Below are 19841 nucleotides of genomic sequence, written 5' to 3'. Positions count from 1 at the left end.
AAATCCCAGCCTATGGAATTTCTACTAGCGTGCCCTGTGTGGGGAGGTGAGAGGGATACAAGTGACTCCCAGAATGCCATGTATCCCACCTGCCTCAGTCCCCAGGCCCATTTCACTTACCCTAGAGGATGCTGCTAAGCCAGGGGGATATTCCTTATTCTAATAATGGGATGTCAGGCAGCAATGTCATTTCCCAAGAAGGGAGGCCCTTCCCCATGTCCTTAAGATCTCTGTCCTCAGGTAGAGCCCCTGGGGGTCCACCCGGAGTCCTAGAAATTTAGTAAGGAATAGACACTTAGAATCAGGATGGGCAGATGGACCAAGGGAGTAGTCTAAAGGTAGTAGAGAATGCTGGACTTGGAAAGTCAGGAAGAGCTGAGTTTGAATCTTGCCTTTGACATTTATCAGCTTTTTGAGTCTAGGTAAGTCACTTAAGTGCTGGAGTCCTCAGTTTCCCCATCTTTAAAGTGGGGAAGCTAACAGCCCCTTCCTGGCAGGGCTATTGTGAGGACCAAGGGACATGCTGTAAGTAAAGCACTCTGCAAACTGTAAAAGTGAATGGCAATCACTGCTATTTTTCTTATTTGAGAGAAAGTCAGACCAGGGCCTTCTCAGAGTTGGCCTCAGTGATCCTGCCTCTGGCGCATCTGTCCCAGGCAGGGGAAGGAGGGATGGTTTGCCCACCCTCTGCAGCCCGAGGATGCAAGGCCCTGGGCTGGTGGCTGCTGAATGTTATCTGGGTCTGACAGAAGCTTCTGGAAAGGTCATGGAGGGCGACTGCTTCTTGCGGGGTGCCTGGGGGATCTGAGCTCTGAGTGTGCCTGAGAGAGAGAAGGCCTGGAGCCCAGACATTGCTGACATTCTGGATAGAGAGCCTTTTCTAGTCCCTAGGGTTGTCTCTCTCTCTCTCTCTCTCTCTCTGTCTCTCTCTCTCTCTCTGTCTCTCTCTCTCTCTCTCTCTCTCTCTCTCTCTCTCTCTCTCTCTCTCTCTCTCTCTCTCTCTCTCTCTCTCTCTCTCTCTCTCTCTCTCTCTCTCTCTCTCTCTCTCTCTCTCTCTCTCTCTCTCTCTCTCTCTCTCTCTCTCTCTCTCTCTCTCTCTCTCTCTCTCTCTCTCTCTCTCTCTCTCTCTCTCTCTCTCTCTCTCTCTCTCTCTCTCTCTCTCTTTCTCTCTCTCTGTCTCTCTCTTGCTCTCTCTCTCTCACTATTTGTCTCTCCCTCTATCTCTCAGTTTCTCTCTATCTTTGTGTCTGTCTCTGACTCTGTCTCTGTGTTAGTCTCCCCCATTCCCTTCTTCCTTTCTCTTTCAGAAATAACAGAATGTCAAGGCTGGGAGGTGTCTTAGAACAGGGGACATCAGAGTCAGTTTAAGGTTTGGCATCAAAAAGCATTTTCCATCTAGTTCTACAAGAGTGTCTTAAGTGCGAAAGGCAAGAGATAAGGGACAATTGGAATCTTGCCCCTGGGATGGGGTGGGGGTGCCATGTAACTTCTCTGTGATGGGGTGGGGGTGCCATGTGACTTCTCTGTGTCCCAGCCTATTCTCTTAGATGATAAGTTGCTGAGCACCTGGTAGTGAGAGTTTTCCCACTGGAAAGTTCTCTCTGTCAATGAAACCACAGATCTAGTCCTGACCCCTATCTGTATCTGTACCTCTCTCTCTCTCTGTATGTGTGGATTTATATCTAGTATTGTGCATATGTGTATTGTATGTGTATAATATATGCACATGTATAGGTATGTGTATGCATATATGTAAATATATATGTGTGTATATATGTATATACATGTATGTAGTGTATATCTATAGAGTATCTAAAAAGTACAGTTTTAAGCTATTATGCTTTAATATAATATTTAATATAATCAATATGTAATAATATAATATTTATTATAATATTGAACATAATATAATAATGAAATACAATGCTTAAATCCCTACATAAATACTCAGTATTATTATCACTGCTTTCATAACTCAAAACTACACTAAGCATTTTGGGATACCTTACATATTTGCATACACACATATATACATATGCACACATGTATGTATGTGTATATATGGATATACAGATACATCCACAGTCACGTGTGTATATTTATGTATATATCTATATCTATTTACCTTGAACTAGGGGAACTTCATACAGATAATTACTTTTCGGTTCTGCTTTCTTCAAGATAAGTGGAAAATAGCTTGTGGCAGGAAATTTATATTTATTACTTCTTGTAATAATAATAATAACTAGCATTTTTATCATGCTTACTATGGGCCAGACACTGTGCTAAGTGCTTTACAATTGTTATCTTACTTGATTCTCACAACAGCTGGAAAGTTAGACCTATTATTAGACCTATTTTATAGATATAAAACTGAGGCAGACAGAGCTTAAGTGACTTGCCCAGGATCACACAGTTTGTAAGTATTTGAACTCAGGTCCTCCTGGCCCAGTGTTCTTATTCTTTGTGCTTCTGTATATTTCTTTGACTGGTTGTTTTTTATTGATGGCTATTAAGTCTATGAAAGGCAGCATTTAGGGGACTGAGTGCTGGCCTTGGAGTAAGGAAGATCTGGGTTTGAATCCTGTCTCTGACATTTATTAGCTAAGTAAAGGAAAGTGACTTTCTCTTGGCTTAAGGCAAATAACTCTCTAAGCCTTAGAGTCTGAATCGATGGAGGTCTGCAATCTCTATCAGTATACCATATATATCAGAACACCTTTATTTTGGGCAAACTTGGTTCCTCAATTATAAAGAGACTTTTAAAATAAACCATATAATCTCCTGCCACATAATAAATGCTCCACTTACATTCATTGATTGGTTAATAAACACTCCTTCAAATGAGACATTTTAGCGGGTAGAACTCTGAACCTTGGGTCAGGAAAACCTGAGTTAGAATCTTATCTCAGATACTATATGACCTTGGGCAAGCCACTTCACTCAGTTTCCTCATCTGTAAAATGAGAGAAATATTTCCTCCTCCTAGCATTGATCGGAAGTAGGATCAAATGAGATAATTTTTGCAACCCTTAAATCATATCATACCTTCAATGCTACCATTACTATTGTTATTACCTGTATAATGCTGGGTAAATAGTTTAATTTCTCTTATTTCATCTGTAAAATGGGGATAATGATAGCATCTACCTCCCAGGGTTGTTTCGAGGATCAAATTAGGCAATATATGTAACATGCTTTGCAAACCTTAAAGCATTAAATAAATTTAAGGGATAATTGATATCTGGATTTGAAGTCAGGGGACTTCAATATAAATCCTGGCTCTGCTGCTTTTGTGTGATGTCAGGCAAGTCATTTAACCTCTCTGGGACTCAGTTTCCTTAACTGTAGAGTGAGGTGATTGGACTAGATTGCCACTCAGATCCCTTCTGGCCCTTATCCTATGTTTTTTGATCCTTTGATATTAATTTCAGAAATATTTATTAAGCACTTATTATGTGCAAGGCCCCAGAGATACAAAGAGGGAAAAATAGAATGGTCCCTACTCTCAAGGAGCTTACAGTCTAATGAGCAGAGTGGGGGAGTACTTGTTGATTTAATTTGTCTTTAAAAGTTTTTCTTTTCCCCATCATTCTCTGCATAATCCTGTCTATCAAGTAGCCCTTTCTCTTGCCTGGAGACAGCTAATGGGCTTCCCCATTGGGAAGGTCTGAGCTCTTGGCCCAGCCTCGGACCCCAGCAATCCATCTTCTTTCTTGCTCCCCATCTGTTTTGTTTGCTCCATTTCCTGGCCCTGCCCCTTCCTGATCCTCTGTGATTGTTTGTTTTCTGGAGAAGGAGCATGACCCTAATCCTCCCCCCTCATGTTATCGATGATGGCAGATCCAGGAGGTTTTTAACAGAGGAGGAGGGGGTGGTGGCGGATGGACTAAAGCCTTGAGTCAGCTCTCCTCTCTCCTCCATAGGTCCTCTTTCCTTCAATCTGGTTCGGATAAATTGGTCCCAAAGTCTGTGACGGAAAGCCCGGGGGCAGAAAAGCTGAGGAAGCCTCTCCTGCTGTGGAGTGCTGTGGAGGGAGGTGCTGGCTTTAGCATTCTCAGTGGTAAGTAGAGGAAAGCAGAATTCTGCCAGACTGTCCTGTTTTGCCCTGGGCACTGGGTCTGAATGAGGGGGTGTGATCATTTAGAAAAGAGGGAGGCCTTTTTTGGGAGATCTTCTTATAGGAAATTCATGGAGACCTAAGTTTGTATCACAGCTACCATGTATCAGCTGTGTGCCGCTAAGTGTCACACAGCTGATAAATGATAGCTGTGATTCATTTAACTTCTCTGGGTGGGCCTCAGTTTCCTAGTCTGTAAAATGAAGGGATTAGACTAGATCCCTCAAGAAACTAGTATGATATGAGAAATATAATAATATTTATAATATTATTATAATATTATCATTGTAAAATTATAATGATAATATTATCAAATATGATAAATATATGATAAAATGTTAAGCACTCAGAGGACAAACACAGCTTTATTTCTGTCTTTGCTAAGGGGCAGCTAGATGATGCTGTGGATAGAGCCCTGGGCCTGGAGTCAGGAAGGTCTGAGTTCAAAGTCAACCTCAGATACTTACTAGTTGTGTGACCCTGGGCAAATCACTTCATCCTATTTACCTCAGTTTCCTCCTCTGTAAAATGAACTGGAGAAGGAAATGACAAAGCACCTCAGTATCTGCCAAAAACCCCAACAACCCCAAAATAAGAAAACCCAAAGTGCGTTACAGTCAGACATGACTGAAAATGACTGAACAATTTCCAAGACATCACACAGTGCTTGAGGTGTAGTAAGCAGGCACTCCATGCTTGTTGCTTGATTCATTCATTCACTTATGAATTCATTTCTTCATTCAGAAAAAATTTATTATGTCTGTTGTGTTAGACCCTGGGATAGATATAGAATCTAAATAAAGTCTGATCTCCATCCTCATGGACCTAACTGGTGGATGGATGGATGCTATGGTCAGTCCCTTTCAACTCTAAAATGCCTTGATTCTGTGTCTTATGTGTTTGGCAAGTCCTTGTAGGGTTGCTAGGAGGCCAGGCTTTGGTCTGATGGTGCCACAAAGCTTCATCTCTTACCTTTCTCTTGGAAAATCTCAAGGCAATTATTTCCTTAAGAATTCTGGCTTCCAGGAAGGAAGAAGGGAATAAGGTAAGCAATGGGGAAAGAAGCAATCATTCCCCAGGGCTTTATTCTCCTAATTAAAAGCAGTGGGGATTATGGACAGAGTGCTAGACTTCAGTCATGAAGGACTGGGTTCGAATCCCACCTTCGACTTTTATTATCTTTGTGAACAGGTGCTCTGTGTGGCAGCTGCTCCTGGCAACTCCCTCTGATTTACCTCAAGTTCGGTAGCAAAGGAGCAAATTTAGGTTTTAAAATAAAGGAGGAACTTCCTCCAAATTAGAGCTGCCACAAAGTGGAATGGGCTGCCTCAGGAGGGAGTAAGTTCTCATTTAGGGATGGGTTGGACTGGATATCCCTTAAGCTCTGAGATCTATGAATCTGTAAAGTACAAAGTTTTGGAAGGATTGCCTTCTGTACAGGAAGAGGGAATCCTCCACACTGGGAGATACTTATGGTGACAAATTTCCATCATCTTCCCATTAGTACCTATGTGGATTTAGGGAGAGGCCCAACAAAGGGCACAGTATGATAGGTTCTCTGGTACTTACAGTTGGCATCATGTTATGGCTTCTCTGAGAGTTGCAGTTACAAAAGGGTCATCAGTCCACACCACTTCCAGCTCCCTCATTTTACACATGAGGAAACTGGAGCCTTGAAAGGGAAAGTGACTTATCCAAATGGATCACAGGGTCATAGATTTAGAATTGGAAGGGACTTTGGATACCATTGAATCCAACTCTTTCAGTTTTACAGATAAGGAAACTGAGGCCCAGAGAAGAGAAATGTCTCATGCAAAGCTACACAGATCATAGCTTTAGGGCCAGAAAGGAGACCTCCTCCCTTCCTTTTACAGGTAAGGAAAATGAAGCCCAGAGGAGTTAAAATAGCAACATAGACTTGCTCTGGGTGTGCAGGTAGTGAGAGACAAGGCTGGGATTTGAGCTTATTTGCTGACTCAATCCTAGAATCCCACCCCTCATGGGACCACAGTGTCACATGACTATAAGATTTAGAGCAGAAAGGTACCTTAGAGCTTACCAACTCCAACCTTCACATTTTACAGATGAGGAAACTGAGTCTCAGAGAGGTAGAAGGATGTCCCTGGGATCCCATAGTTGATAAGGAGTAGAATTAAGGTATGAACCCTAAATCAAGCCCTCTATCCATCACATCACTGGAGGGACAGTGAAAAGGAAACCAAGTTTGGAGTCATTGAACTTTGGCTCAAATCCTATCTCTACCTGGGGACCTTGGACAAATCTCTTAACCTCTGAATACTTTAACTGAATATTAATGTTGACTAGAAATCTGATAGGGACCTTCTATGGCCTTCATTTTTCCAGTGACAATGAGGAAGAAGATGCAGGTCTGAGCAACAGGGTATTAGGGCCCTGGACCCTCTGGTTCAATTTTCAAAAGCCAGTTTATCTACTTCAGGATCTATTCCCCCAATCCCCATTGTCATTTATAAGGCTCAGGCTGACACTTGGGGTCTGGTATCCACAAGTCTATGTAGCCTGACTGGAGCTGGGGAACTGGCCAATTCACCTGTCCAGACCCAGCCCAGGTGGGAAGCCTCTGAAGAAAGGGAGTATTGAGAAAGCAGATAATGTGAAGGGGATTCCCTTCTTTCTAATAGTTCTTGTTGTATTAGCAATGTGTGTCCTGGACCCCTTGGCTAGACTGGTGAAACCTATGGGCCCCTTCTCAGGATCATATTTAAAATTTTCTTTTTGCTTTTTGGAGGGGGAAGGTAGGGTAACTGGGGTTAAGTGACTTGCCCAAGGTCACATGGCTACTGTGTATGTGTATGTGTTTGTGTGTGTATGTGTGTGTGTTAATTGTCTGAGACCAGATTTGAACTCAGGTTCTCCTGACTCCAGGGCCAGGGCTCTATTCACTGTGCCATCTAGTCACCCAGAATCATATTTTTAAATGCACAAAATAAATCACACAAGGTTACAAAAGAACCCAATTACTTTGAAATACAGTCATCAAAATAATTTTTTAAAAACCTCTACTTTAAAGACCCCAGGTTAAGAACCTCTCTTTTGGAAGTTAGCATTTATAGGTGGTGGTTGGAGGAGATGGTTAGGGTGGGATAAGTTCCCTAAAGCAGGTCAAAAATATTTCCAGGATGTTGGGTCAACAATTTAAAGTTGACCTGCATGGATTAAAAGTACTATTGGATAACTAACAGCATCTCCAAGACACAGAGTCACAGAATCTTGGAACTGTAGAGAGAAAAGGTCCTGAGAACAAAGATGGCAGAGCTAAGAGGGACCTTATGACCCAGAATGTTGGAGTAAGTGATGGGATTGTGGGTTATAGTTAGAACACAGAATGTTGGAGATGGATGAGACCTTAGAACAGAGAATGCCAGGCTTTTGAATATAGAATATCAGATTTGGGAAAGGCCTTAGAATATGAAATGTCAGAGCTGGGAGGCACCTTAAAACATTGAATGTCACAGCTAGGATAGCTGTTCTAGGACCTTAGAACATAGAATACCACAGTTAAGGAGGGGGAGGAAATTCAGCATATTTCCTCATCTTCCATAAGGGGTGCCTGGTTTAAAATCTCTCTTAAGCTTTTCCAGATTTAGATCCTAGGAACACTAAATGTTATTACTGTCAGGGACCTTTTGTTGTTCAGTCGTTTCAGTCGTGTCTGACTTTCCATGACCTCATTTGGGTTTTTCTTGGCAGAGGTATTGGAGTGGTTTTCCATTTCCTTCTCCAGCTCATTTTACAGTTGAGGAAACTGAGGCAAATAGGGTCAAGTGCCTGAGGCTGGATTTGAACTCAGGAAGTCTTGATTCCCAGTCCCTAATTCTATCCACTCAGCTGCCCAACTGCCCAATCCAACTAGTTCCCTGATTTGACAGATGAGTGAACTGAGCCCCAGAGAAAGGAAATGGCTTACTGCTGCTGATTGCATTTTCTGTAGTGTCAGGGTTCAAACTAGTTCCTATGCCTTCCGACCCTCAGGCCAATGGTCTTCATACCACACTGTGCTGCATATTGAAGGAAAAGTTCAATATGACCCCAGCTACTCCAGAATCCCAGCTACCCTCTCTGTCAAGCTGCCCACAGTATCTACTTTTGGTTCTTAAAAAAAACTTTCTCTGAAAGTAGTCCCCTTTAGCTTTGTTGTAGCAGTTGGAGACATCCTATACCTACATCTAATTATCCATTCAGTCAGTCAACAATCATTGTATCATGCTCCTCCTCCATGGCACAGTGCTTGGCACTGGGGTTACAAAGACAAAAATCATATATTTCCTGCCCTCCAGGAATTTATACTCAACAGAGAGGATACAAAAAATACACATATAAGTAGACCCAAAATATATACAGATAAGACACAGGAGGTTGCCAGGCTGGTATGCTTTCACCCCATGCTTTTCTGTATTGGTAGCTACCCATGGATATTCAAGGTCAAGGACCATTGGGAGCTACAGATGCCCACCTGTTGGCAGCTTTGTTATCTTGACAATTTCCCCCCCCCCCATTGTCTGTAGCATTGAGGCTCATGGGTGACTCATCAGCTTAGGGGGCAAAGGGATCTAAAAAGCCTTCTAGTCCAACCCCATCCTATCACAGATGAGCTCAAAGTCACAAAATCACAAGGAGCAGAGCTGAGGTTTAAACTCAGGTCTTCTGACACCAAAGACAAGTCTCTTTCCACTGTGCCATATAACTCTTGACTAGACTGGTTGTCCAAGTTCAGTAAGATGACCAGTTGAAAGCTGTCCCAGTCTCCTGACTTCTGGTTATTTGAGTCCACCTCAGACACTTAGTCGATGTGTGAGTGTGGGGTCCAGAGAAGTAGTATAGTGTCTTTAGCTGGGTTTTTTTGGGTGACCTTGTTCAAGATTTTTCCCTTCTTGGGGCCTCAGTTTCTTCATCTCTAAAATGTAGGGATTGAGATAGATGACCTCGAATGTCCCCTTTTTGCCCTAATACCCAAGAAGATGGAGGCTTAAAAAAAATGTACTTGTGTCCTATTTGTAACTAAAGGCAATCATGGCCATCTTGAGTTTTCCTGCTATCAAAAAGATCTGGGTCCTGGCCTAGGGTCTCCCAAAGAAGAATCAGGATTCTCAGAGCCATTCTTGATTGTGAACCGCCTATCCAGCCTGACTCTGCATCCTCTTGGTTCCTGCGCATTATGAAATCAGAGAAGGCTAGCTATCTGAGGGCTGAGATCTGTGGTTACCTGGAGAGCTATGCTCCAAAGAGAAGCAGAGAAATCCAGCCTCAGAAGGGGACAGGTTTCAAGGAAGGAAAGAAACCACTTGGGTTTTGAACATAGACTTAGTGAGGGAGAGAGAATGGGGTAGTCTCTCCAACTCCCTTTTTGAGGGGAGGAGAACAGCAGTTCTGAGTTTGGCTCAGCTTAGGGGGAGCGTGGGGATTCTGATGACTGCTACTAAGGTACAGTAACACTGAGCTGGGTGGCAGGGTCTAATATTAGAATGACTGGGTGGTGGTAGGCAGGCATTCACTCTTCTGTGTGCATGTGGGAACATGAAGCCTCCTCCCAATCCCCGACCTCTCCTCTCTCTCTCTTAATCTCACACTTTCTTCTCCCCAGCTCTAACCACTGAGTGTGATCTCCTTTGCTCCAAGGATTCTAGACTTTTTGCTTCCTGAATTTTATATCTTTGGACTTTTGCATGAGCATGAAGTCCAATTCCTTCATTTTACAGATGGAGAAATTGAGGCCTGGAGTAGGGAAGAGATTTGGCCAGGGTCACTTGAGGAGTAGATGACAAGCTAGGATTCAAACTCAGGCCCTCTCCACTTTGGACTTCAGACTCAGATCTCTTTCCATCACACCATACTATTTTTCTTCTTTCCTTTTTTTGGGGGAAATGCCATTGCATTCTGCCAACTGTGACAGTGTGCCTTCATTTCTGCTCTGCCCAGGATCTGTGTGGCTCCCCCCTCCCTCCTGCTCCCCAGCCCCAGCCCCACCTCCACCCCCTCCTTTCCCAGGCATCTTGCAAATAAATCACGGGTGGTAGACAGGCTTGCCTCACCCTGCGGGGGGGAGATTGCTGGTCCACATCTTGACTGTTTGCATAGAGCTCTGCAGCAGCAGCGGCAGCAGCTACAGCCCTGGGCACTGGGACGACTCTTTATTTGCCTGCTGCCGGCAGTCCCGGAGAGTTGTCTGGGAGAGCGAGAGAGAGCAAGAGAGGAGGGAGAGGAGAGAGAGAGTGAGCCAGGAAGGCAGAGACAGAACGCTGCCTGGCTGTGCTGAGGGCAACCAGAGGGAGCATTTCTCTTCTCGATCGCGTCTCTGACAGCTGTGCCGAGTTTTCCAACGCCACCAGCCAGAGATGTAGAGTAGTGTTTCCTTTTTTTTTCCTTTTGGGTCCTGCATGTGGGGGGTGGGGGAGAGAAGATGGGGTTGACTTGGTTTGGAGGTGAGGAGAGTGGCATGGTAGATTGTTCAATTTTCCTTCTAGGGACCCCTGCTGAAGCTCCAAGCTGTTAAAGGAGTGATAAGGACACAGCCTCTTCCTTCAGGCAGAGGGGTGGGCAGAAGGTGTTGGCAGGAGATTGGGTGGCTCTTCCCCTCCCATCCCTCCTTCAGTCCTCGGTGTCTAGGTATATGTCCTTCCTCTCTGTGGGGCAATGGGCTGGGTTGTATCAGAACGGGGTGGAAAGTGGGGCAGATGGATTTGAAGGGGGGATGTGGTGTGCCTGTGTGTCTGTGTCGATCATGTCTCTTTGAACACATCTGCAGTGTTTTATCACCTGAGAGGCAATAAAGAGCCCGGGGAGATTACTGCCTGGTGTCCGAGGAGGTGGTGTGATTGCCTTGTGTCTAAATATATATGTGTATCTATGTATACATACATATATATGTATATGTGTGTATACATACACACACATGTATGCTCATAATAAGCTCTTTAAAAGTAAAAGACAGTTCTCAAAATGTGATGAATGAATTAACTGATTGGGTGGGGGAGCTGGGAAGTGTTGAGTGAGAGCTATAGACTTCGGTTGGCATGAGAGACGAGAAGATAGCCGGAACCCAGATAACTAGCTGCTTAATCCTTGCCTGGGCTGGTGAGCTTAGTTCAGAATCCTGTCCTAGGGATAGCCCTTGGGTAAGTTTGCTCACCGTGGTATTTGTGCTTTTGGCTAGCAGGTCCATAAGCTACCTCTATTGGTGAACGGTGTCCAGATAGACTGCAGAGGAACTGGAAAATGAATGTTCCAGGTTCTGCTTGCCCAACTCTGGCTGAACCTTTCACATAGAGGGTAGGGAGACTTAGGAGAGTGATGCTGTCCATGGTTCTGCTGTGGAGGGAAAAGGGCTTGGGTCAGAGCCCAGAAAAGGTTCCAGCCTTTACCTTCAGATTGTTTTTTCTTTCTTTGATTCTTTCCCTGACCATTACTGATATGTCTGGGATCCCAGTGGTGCAGGTTGCACCAGCTTGATTGAGAGAGGAAGGTTGTGGTCTCCTATAACAGAATCTGAGAACCTCAAATTTAATCTTTAAAAAGAAAAAGATGCTGTTGGCATGAATCTGTGATTCTTTGAAGCTGGGATTTCTTTTCTTGTTCCCACCCAAGTAATAATTTCAGTCTTTTGAAATGAAGGTCCTTATATTTTAGTGTTTGGGGCATTATTTCAGAGGGCACTTAACCTCTACCTTTCAGCATTCTACTTTGGTCTTTGTGGGCTGAAGGAACAGAATACTCAACTCTGGTGGATGTGAAATGAAGACCAGGCACACTAATTTTATTCATGTCCAAAGCACATAAAAATGTCTGATTCCCAGGGTCTCCCTCTATGTAGGAAGTTTAGGCATGCAGGCATTCCTAGGGAGGAGGTAAGTGTGGCCTTTTGGTTAGTGCTGAGGATGGAAAATCAGGGCTCCTGATCCTATTCCTGACCTCACCAGTGACTTGTTGAGTAGCTGTGAAAGCAGTCATAAAGCTTGAGTTGAACTTATCTCTTATCTCTTTCCTTTCCCCCTTCTCCACCTCCATCTTTGCCCCCTTCATCCCTGGGGTGGCTGAGATTCAAAAGGCCCACATCTCCCTCTGTCCCTCCCCCTCACCCAGTTTAAATTGGTGCAGTGTGGTGCATTGGGGAGAGAAGAAACAGGGGAGGCAGCACTGTGTATACAAAGAGATGTGGCCAAAGACTTAGGGGAACTTGATTCCAGTCTTGGCTTTGCAATCTACTCTCTGTTGACTTTGAACAAGTTGATTCTCTTCTTAGGGCCTCATTGACTCCCCTGTGTACCGAGGGATTGAATGAGATGTGTTCTAGAGGTCCTTTCTAGTTTGGAAATTCTGAGATGAATTTCAGGGAGGACAAGGAAAACCAGGAACTCTTGAGGAGAAGATCTGGGTGAATCCCAGCCTCTCCATTTACTGTTTCCTCATTTCCACTGCTTCATAGATGCCCTGGCCAACTTTCCTGGGGTGGAGGATTAGAATCAGGATGCTGTCTCCAGGGTGTTGGTTTCTAGATATTCCGTTTGGTTTTTGTCAAATTGTGTGTGTATCTGTATCTGTGCACACATGTGTACAATCATACACTCGCATATGCATGGTAGAGAACTTTGGGTTTCTAATATGAAGTATACCTATGGACAGTTTCTTTGCTCTTTCGACCAAAATGACCATGAGATTAGGCAATATGGTAAGTGACATGAAGGCAACAAAAAGCAGGCATGGTTTATTCCTGTTTAACAGCTGTAGCTTTAGCCTAGGTAAAAATAAATGCTAGTCTTGTACACTGGTGTACTGGAGTTGATGAATTTAAATGATTCAGTTGACACTGAGAATTGAGAGTTTGGATGCTACTGTAAACAGAGAATTAGGAATTATTGAGTTCCTTCCCTTCCCTACTCTATCCCATACCCTTGCTATGAGTTATAAGGTCAATGAAATACTTCTCTCCTTCCCTACCTTCTGGAAGTCATCATTATCTTCCAACTTCTGGTGGTTGCTGTGGATGGATTAGACAATGGGAATTGCTTCACCTCTTAAATATTGCTCCTGCCTGATTAATAGAGAATCAAGTAGGGGAAAGGGCACAAAGTACCATGGCACAGCAGAAAGAGCAGTATATTTAACACCAGAGTACCTGGATTCAAATCTTGGTTTGAATGTGTGACATTGGACCTGTCTCTTCACGTTTCTAGGTCTCAGTTTTCTCCTCTATAAAATGAGGGGTTAGACTAGATGACCTTTAAGGTTCCTTCCAGCTCTGACATACATCGTTCTATGTTAAAAAGGCTGAGCTCCTTCTTAACTTTAGTGTTTTAGATTTTAAGGTTTCTTCTGGCTCTAAATTTTGATCCTATGAGGAAAACTTCCTTTTTGAATAGGTCAACAAAAATGTACTAAGCACCATGCTCAATACAAAGCTCTGTTCTAGGAATAATAAGGGGGGGGAGTAGGATGATACTTCCTGTCCTGCCTTCTAGGATTTTACAATCTCTCAGAAGTGATGAGACACACGTACAAGAAGAAATAACTAATAAGAACAAGAAATCAATGCTAGAGGTCAAGCGAGTTTCCCCATTATTGAGTGGGGAGAGGTCTTCAAACAGGGGTTAGATGGCTCCTTTCTTTGGATGCTATGAAAGATATTCCTGTTCAGGTACAGTTTGGCCTAGATGCTCTCATATCTGTCTTCCAAATATACAATTCCATGATTCTATGCCTCTGTCATCACTGTCTCCAAATATCTTAAGGATTGTCATGGGGGTGAGTAGATATATTTATTTTATATGAGTCCAAAGGGAGGAGTTGGACCAATGAAGAGAAGTTAATTGAGAGGTAGATAGATCGATGCCTGTTCAATAAAAGGTAGAATTTCCTACCCCCTAGAGCTGTCCAACAATGGAATTGGCAGCTTTGGCAAGTGACTGTGCTGTTCCTGCAAATGTTTAATCAATGACTAGAAGACCTCTTTTTGGCTATGGATGAGGGAACTGACTCATACTTCAGGCTGAGGCTGAGCTAGATGGCCTAAGGATATTGTCTGTCTCTGATGCTATCTTTGTGACACTGGGTAAGTCACTTAAACTCCTCATCTATAAAATGAAGAGGTTGGATTAGATGGCCTCAAGGTTGCTTCTCACTCTCTCAGAGCCCTCTGATCCAGTGAGTGGCATAACCAAGACATTCTGCAAGAATTCAGAAAAGCAAGACATCACTTGGGCAGTGGTTCTGCAATCAAGTAAGGTGGAGATGTGACTTGAACCAGCTTTGAAGGATTGGTTAAGGCTGGACAGGCAAAAAAGAAGAAAGAGGGTCTTCCAGGCAGGGGCAACAGTGTGAGAAAAGGTGTGGAGGCAGGAAAGTTAAAGCAGGGGGTTCACATATGGATGCAGTGGTTGAAAAATGGTACTAGAAAGTACCAAACAGTAGCTTCAACAGCAATGACAATGTTAATGGTTTCCTTGTCACATCACCAGGTGCCGTCTGCTCCAAAATTCTATTGCTATAATCTACTTGGACAAGTGGTCCTGTGCTGTAATAATGACTTTATATTAGATTATCTGGATTTTAAAAATAAAATGACACACTGTTATTGTAATGTACTTGGCTGAATGCCAGTGGAATTATACCAGATTCATGTGAGTAACAGAAATAAAGTAATAATACTAATACTAATGATGATCATGTTAGTAACAACAACAATGCCGTCATATAGGATTCTCTTGAGAGGGAGCATGGGAGGGTGAAAAGAGTGTTGGACCTGGAGACAAAAAGATCTGAGGTTGATTCCCAGGTCAGATGTGTACAACAAATCAAATTCCCTTTTTTGAGCCTCAGCTTCAACCTCCACAAAATGGCAACAATAATACTTGCATTAACCCCCTTATGAAGTTACTGGGAGCCCTTTGCAAACCTTAAAGCACCATATAAATATTAGCCATTATTACTATTCTTATATAAGTGTGGATTGTGTAACTCATCTCTGTGCCTTGAAGTAGGACTTGGGAAACAATCTCAATCTATCAATCAATTGATCAAGTGATCCCAGAAGGATCAAAGGGAGGATGTAGCCAATAAAAAACGTGGCACCAATCTTTAGAGCCTTTTGTAAGAGCATGAGAATGGGGAAGGTAAGAGCTGGGCTCTAGGTAATAATAAGATCTGAAACTTAGCAGTCATGTGAATGTGGGAAATTTGATTCAATGAATGCTTATTGGGTGCCTGCTATATGCAGAGTACTGTGCTATGTGTGGAGGGTGAGAATACAAAGTTTTGATAAGACATAGTCCCTTCTGTATTGGAACCTACAAGGATATAGGGTAGTGCCAAGAGTGTTAGATTTCTAGTATTTACTATGGGTGTGACTGACTGTGGGCAAGTCACTTAACCACTTTCCTTTTCAATAGGGGAAAGTCCATTTTTTATACAATGAGAGGGGTTAGGAGTCAGAGGGGAGTTCTGACATTCCCTTTTCTAAGGCCCCTCCCATCCTGGACACTCTGTTCTGTGGCCCCTCCCAGCTCTGACATTATCTGTTACAAAATCACTCCCAGTTCTGACATTCCATGTCTCAAGGGCCCTCCCAGCTCTGACTTTCTCTGTTCTAAGGTCCCTCCTATCACTCAAATTCTCTGTTCTAAAGGCTCTCCCATTTCTGACAGTCCATGCTCTATGTTCCTTCCGAGCTCTGACATAATCTATTCCTTACCCAGGCCCCACAGTCATTGTCATCTCATAGCTCCTTCTCCCTACCAGATCCTGTTCCCATTTCCCCAGACCTCCATGCTGAGCAGGTGCCTGGGAGAATTTGGCAGCAGATTGGTGTGGTGCGGAGAGCAGCAGTCTGTAGCTGCACGATGGCTTCCGATAAGTAATTGTATTGCTGTATTAGACTCAGTGATATAGGGGCTGCTTGGATTACATCGTACTGGGGCTTTGCCAACAACTGAAGGCTGAGCAATCACAGGTAACACCGTAGATGGGCTGGTTGGTCTTTTCTTTCTCCCCTTCCCTACAATTAATCCACAGAAGGAAACTCATCTGACAACTCCACAATGATAGGTCTGGGAAGGATTTATTTTGGGGGAAAGCTCATCACAGCTCTCTGACATAATCCTCCGTACAGGATAATGCAGATAACACTCCCCCCTCCACACACCCCCACTTAATAAAAAGGAACCTGCACAGTGACAGGCATCTTGTGAATGAAAACAGCTTTGGATTCATGCTGTGTTATTTGAGGACATTTGAATTTCAGCACCTGGCTCCCTGGCAGAGTCTGCTGGCTCCCAAGAGGGGGAGGGGAGGGATTTCAGAAACTTTATTCAGGTTTTTGTCAAAAGATGATACCCAGACAGCATGCTCTCTCTCTCTCTCTCTCTCTCTCTCTCTCTCTCCCTCTAATAATCTCTCTGTCATCCTCCCCCTCCCCCTCTCTCTCTTTCTTCTCCCCCCCTCTCTCCCTCCCTCCCTCTCCCTCTTGCACTCCATGTATAGGTCAATGCAAAAGCATCTTATACATAAGAAGCCTAGTTTGTTTGTATTCTAGAAATGAGATGAGGCCAGAAGTTCCATCCAGTTGTTCAGGTATTCATGTCATTGGTCACAGGGGGACCTTAATGAGAGTATGGATGGTTGAGTACAATCCCACCCCTACTACCATGCAGTTAACCCAGTAACTACATTCTAACGATATTTATTTTTTATAGGCAAAGGCTAACAGCTTTGAGGACTCTATGGGAACCAGAGATGTGGTAAATGAAAAGATTTAGAAGTCAGAGAGTGTCCCATGAGTGATAGAGGCAGTAGCATAAAGTAGAAAGAACAATGGATTTGTGGCCAGACTTGGGTTTGAATCTCAGCTTTGCCACTTAATATCGTTGTGACTGTGGACAAGGCACTTAATGTTTCTGGTTCTCAGTTTCATCCTCTACAGAATGAAGGGATCAGACTAAAGTCTCCTGCAGCTCAACATCTGTGGCACTTTGGGGAGAGGTTTGTATCAGGAATGGAGGTGTCAGCACTTCAAAAAAAGATGAGGAAAAATGACAGTTGGACAGGGTCATCCTTCCTAGAAACCCAGCCCTTATCCCATTAGAGAGGGAGATGTCAGGTTAGTTCTGTTTTCCAGCAAGAGTCAATGCTAAGTTCATCTGTGTGCCAGGACTTAAAGTCCCAGGGATTCTTGCCCTCCCCCCCTCAACCCCCCCAGCAGCAAAGGTGGAGACAGGGATGAATCTCTTGCTATTGCAGGCTCACAGCCAGCTAGGTCCTCCTCCAAGAGTCAAAGGTTAGTGGCTCATAGCAAAGATTGCTTGGATCCCCTGGCCGAGGTGCTGAGCTGGGACCTTGATGTCAATGATGAAGGGCCCTTTTATTTTTGTCATACCAGCTAAAAATAAATTCAGACAGAAAGTACATGGCCTCTTGACTAATAGCCAAATAGGGACTAGTATTCTTGGATTTAGGAATGCTAAGTGTGGATTCTTTGCTTCACCACAGCATCTGGAAGCTCCTTGAAGGCAAAGACTCATTCTGCGGTCTCTGGATTCCCAGAGCAGTGTCTGCCATATGGCGGGCATTGAAAAAAAATGGCATTTTATTTCTTTTATCTTTACAGTCTTTTCCCACTCAAATAGGATCAAATGAGATAATATTTGTAAAGCGCATAGCACAGCACTTGGCCCAAAGTAGGCCCTACAGAAATGGTTATTCTCTTCTCTTCTCCTTCCTCCTCCCCCTCCCCTTCCCATCTCCATCAACCCCTCCTTTTCCATGGACAGATAAGTCAGCAAAAACATCTGGCAAAAAACCTTTTCTGGCAATGTATATGATATGCTGTCCCAGTTGTCCCCACCTCTCTGCCAAGAGGGGAAGGAGATAGGTTCCATTATCTCTCCTCTAAGATCCTCACAGGTTTTAATAGGCTCTTAAATGGAAATTAACTGAATCAAATTGAACTTTGTGCCCCTGTGTGAGAGACACTGGAGAAATGCAGAGGTAGTTGAAATGACTTAATGGCATTTTAAAGCCTATTTCTTTCTATCTATCTGTCTGTTTCTGTCTATTCCTTTATCCATCCATCCATCCATCCATCCATCCATCCATCCATCCATCCATCCATCTCTCTATCTTTCTATCCATCCATCCATCCATCCATCCATCCGTCCGTCCGTCTGCCTCCCTGCCTGCCTGTCTGTCTGTCCGTCCGTCCATACATCTGTCTATCAATTCCATCTTTCTTCCTTCCACTTCTTTCCTTTCCCTTTCCCTTTCCCTTTCCCCTTCCCCACTCCCTCTCAACCTCCCTTCCTCTCAGACTGTTCTGGTGGAGGGCAAACCAGGTATCTTAGGACTCACAGTACTGGCTCCAGACTTAGTTCAAACACCTGATGTATATAACCCATCAAAGCTCAGAACTCCCAAACTCAGGTGACTACCAGCTTTGGTCCTTATGGTAGCAGTGATAGAAGGTGTACATCACCATGTCCAGATAAAGTGGATATTTTAAATAACACTTCATATGACTATTGCTCCTTAAATTTTTACAAAGTTAAGGGCCTTCCTTTCCAGAAAACTGTGAGTAAGCCTGAAGAGATGGCCAAGTTGTTGTTCAGTCATTTTTCAGTCATGTTTGAGTCTTCCTGAGGTATTGGAGTGGTTTTCTATTTCCTTCTCCAGCTGATTTTACAGAGGAGGAAACTGAGGTGAGCAGGGTTAAGTGACTTGCTCAGGGTCACACAGCTGGTAAGTGTCTGAGGCCAGGCTTGAATCCAGGGCTTCCTGACTCCAGGCTCAGCACTCTTTCCACTTTGACACGTAGCTGCTCTGAACAACAACAAACAACAACAAGAAAGCCTGCCAAGAGATGACTGAGAGTTCATGGCAATCCACTGAGGTAAATGCAGTAGAGTAGGGCTGTGGTTAGAGCTGAGAACAGCTTTGCTTCCTGTAATCCAACAATCTTGTGAGGCCATATTATTATGCTATTTGTACTACCATTCAAATACTTTTCTCCCCATTTCATAGATGAGGAAACTGAAGTTTGGAGAGGTGAGGTGGTTTGCCTTTCCACTTCTAATAAGGATCAAAGCTGGGGGCTTGGACTTGAGCCTGGGTCTTTCATTTCTCTTTCTGTTATGTTGTCTCAAGAGCTCTCTCCACTAGGCTGGGTCCATTCGATGGGGGCTGAGCTGTGTGGATAACGTGGATGTGAGTGGTATAAAGCCACAGGGGAATACGTTGTCTTCTACTGAACCAATGACCAGGACCTGGGGGTAGGGAATAGAGAGAGAAAGTTCAGAGGAAAAGATGGTGCTGAATGAGGTTATAACCAGAGTGGGGATTTGGAATCCAGGAAAGAGAGTTATTCTCAGCTGTAACCACAGCCCTGCCCTACTGCATTTACCACAATGGATTGCAATGAACTCTCTGCTCTCCCTTGGCAGGCTTACTCACTGTCTTCTAGAAGGAAAGGTCTATGACATTTTTCCTATACAATTTAAAAATTCTAAACTTAAGTGCAATCAACAAAAATAAATTAAAACTACGATCTTTCATAAAACTTTATATTCAAAGCTATTTACAATTTGCGATTTGCGTGTCAATTTTAACAATACCATCACAAAAATCCCGTTTGCTTCAGAGTCCCTTTATGACCTTTTTTCCTATCTATGGTTTTGGTTTTAGTTTTGTTTACTTGCAAGATTTT

General features: G+C 43.6%; 1 protein-coding gene across 3 annotated transcripts in view; it reads left to right on the top strand.

Annotated features, from left to right (window-relative positions):
• The first annotated feature begins 10418 nt into the window (after window positions 1-10418).
• RPH3A (rabphilin 3A) overlaps window positions 10419-19841 on the top strand; it is a 171223-nt gene continuing 161800 nt past the window's right edge. Inside the window, exon 1 of one of the 3 annotated variants that reach the window (XM_069081461.1) lies at window positions 10419-10498. The gene's annotated coding sequence lies outside the window, so the exon portion shown is untranslated. Of the gene's footprint in view, window positions 10499-10734; window positions 10763-19841 lie in introns of those variants that run through there. The other 2 variants (XM_069081460.1, XM_069081459.1) reach the window with 2 other exon arrangements.

This window comes from Petaurus breviceps, unplaced genomic scaffold, assembly GCF_028583685.1.
Source record: "Petaurus breviceps papuanus isolate PSGF00001 unplaced genomic scaffold, PetGlider_PUasm1.0 99, whole genome shotgun sequence".
Classification (NCBI taxonomy): Eukaryota; Metazoa; Chordata; class Mammalia; order Diprotodontia; family Petauridae; genus Petaurus; species Petaurus breviceps.
Note: the sequence above shows the minus strand (reverse complement) of the source record. Positions and strands in the feature narration are given on the sequence as shown.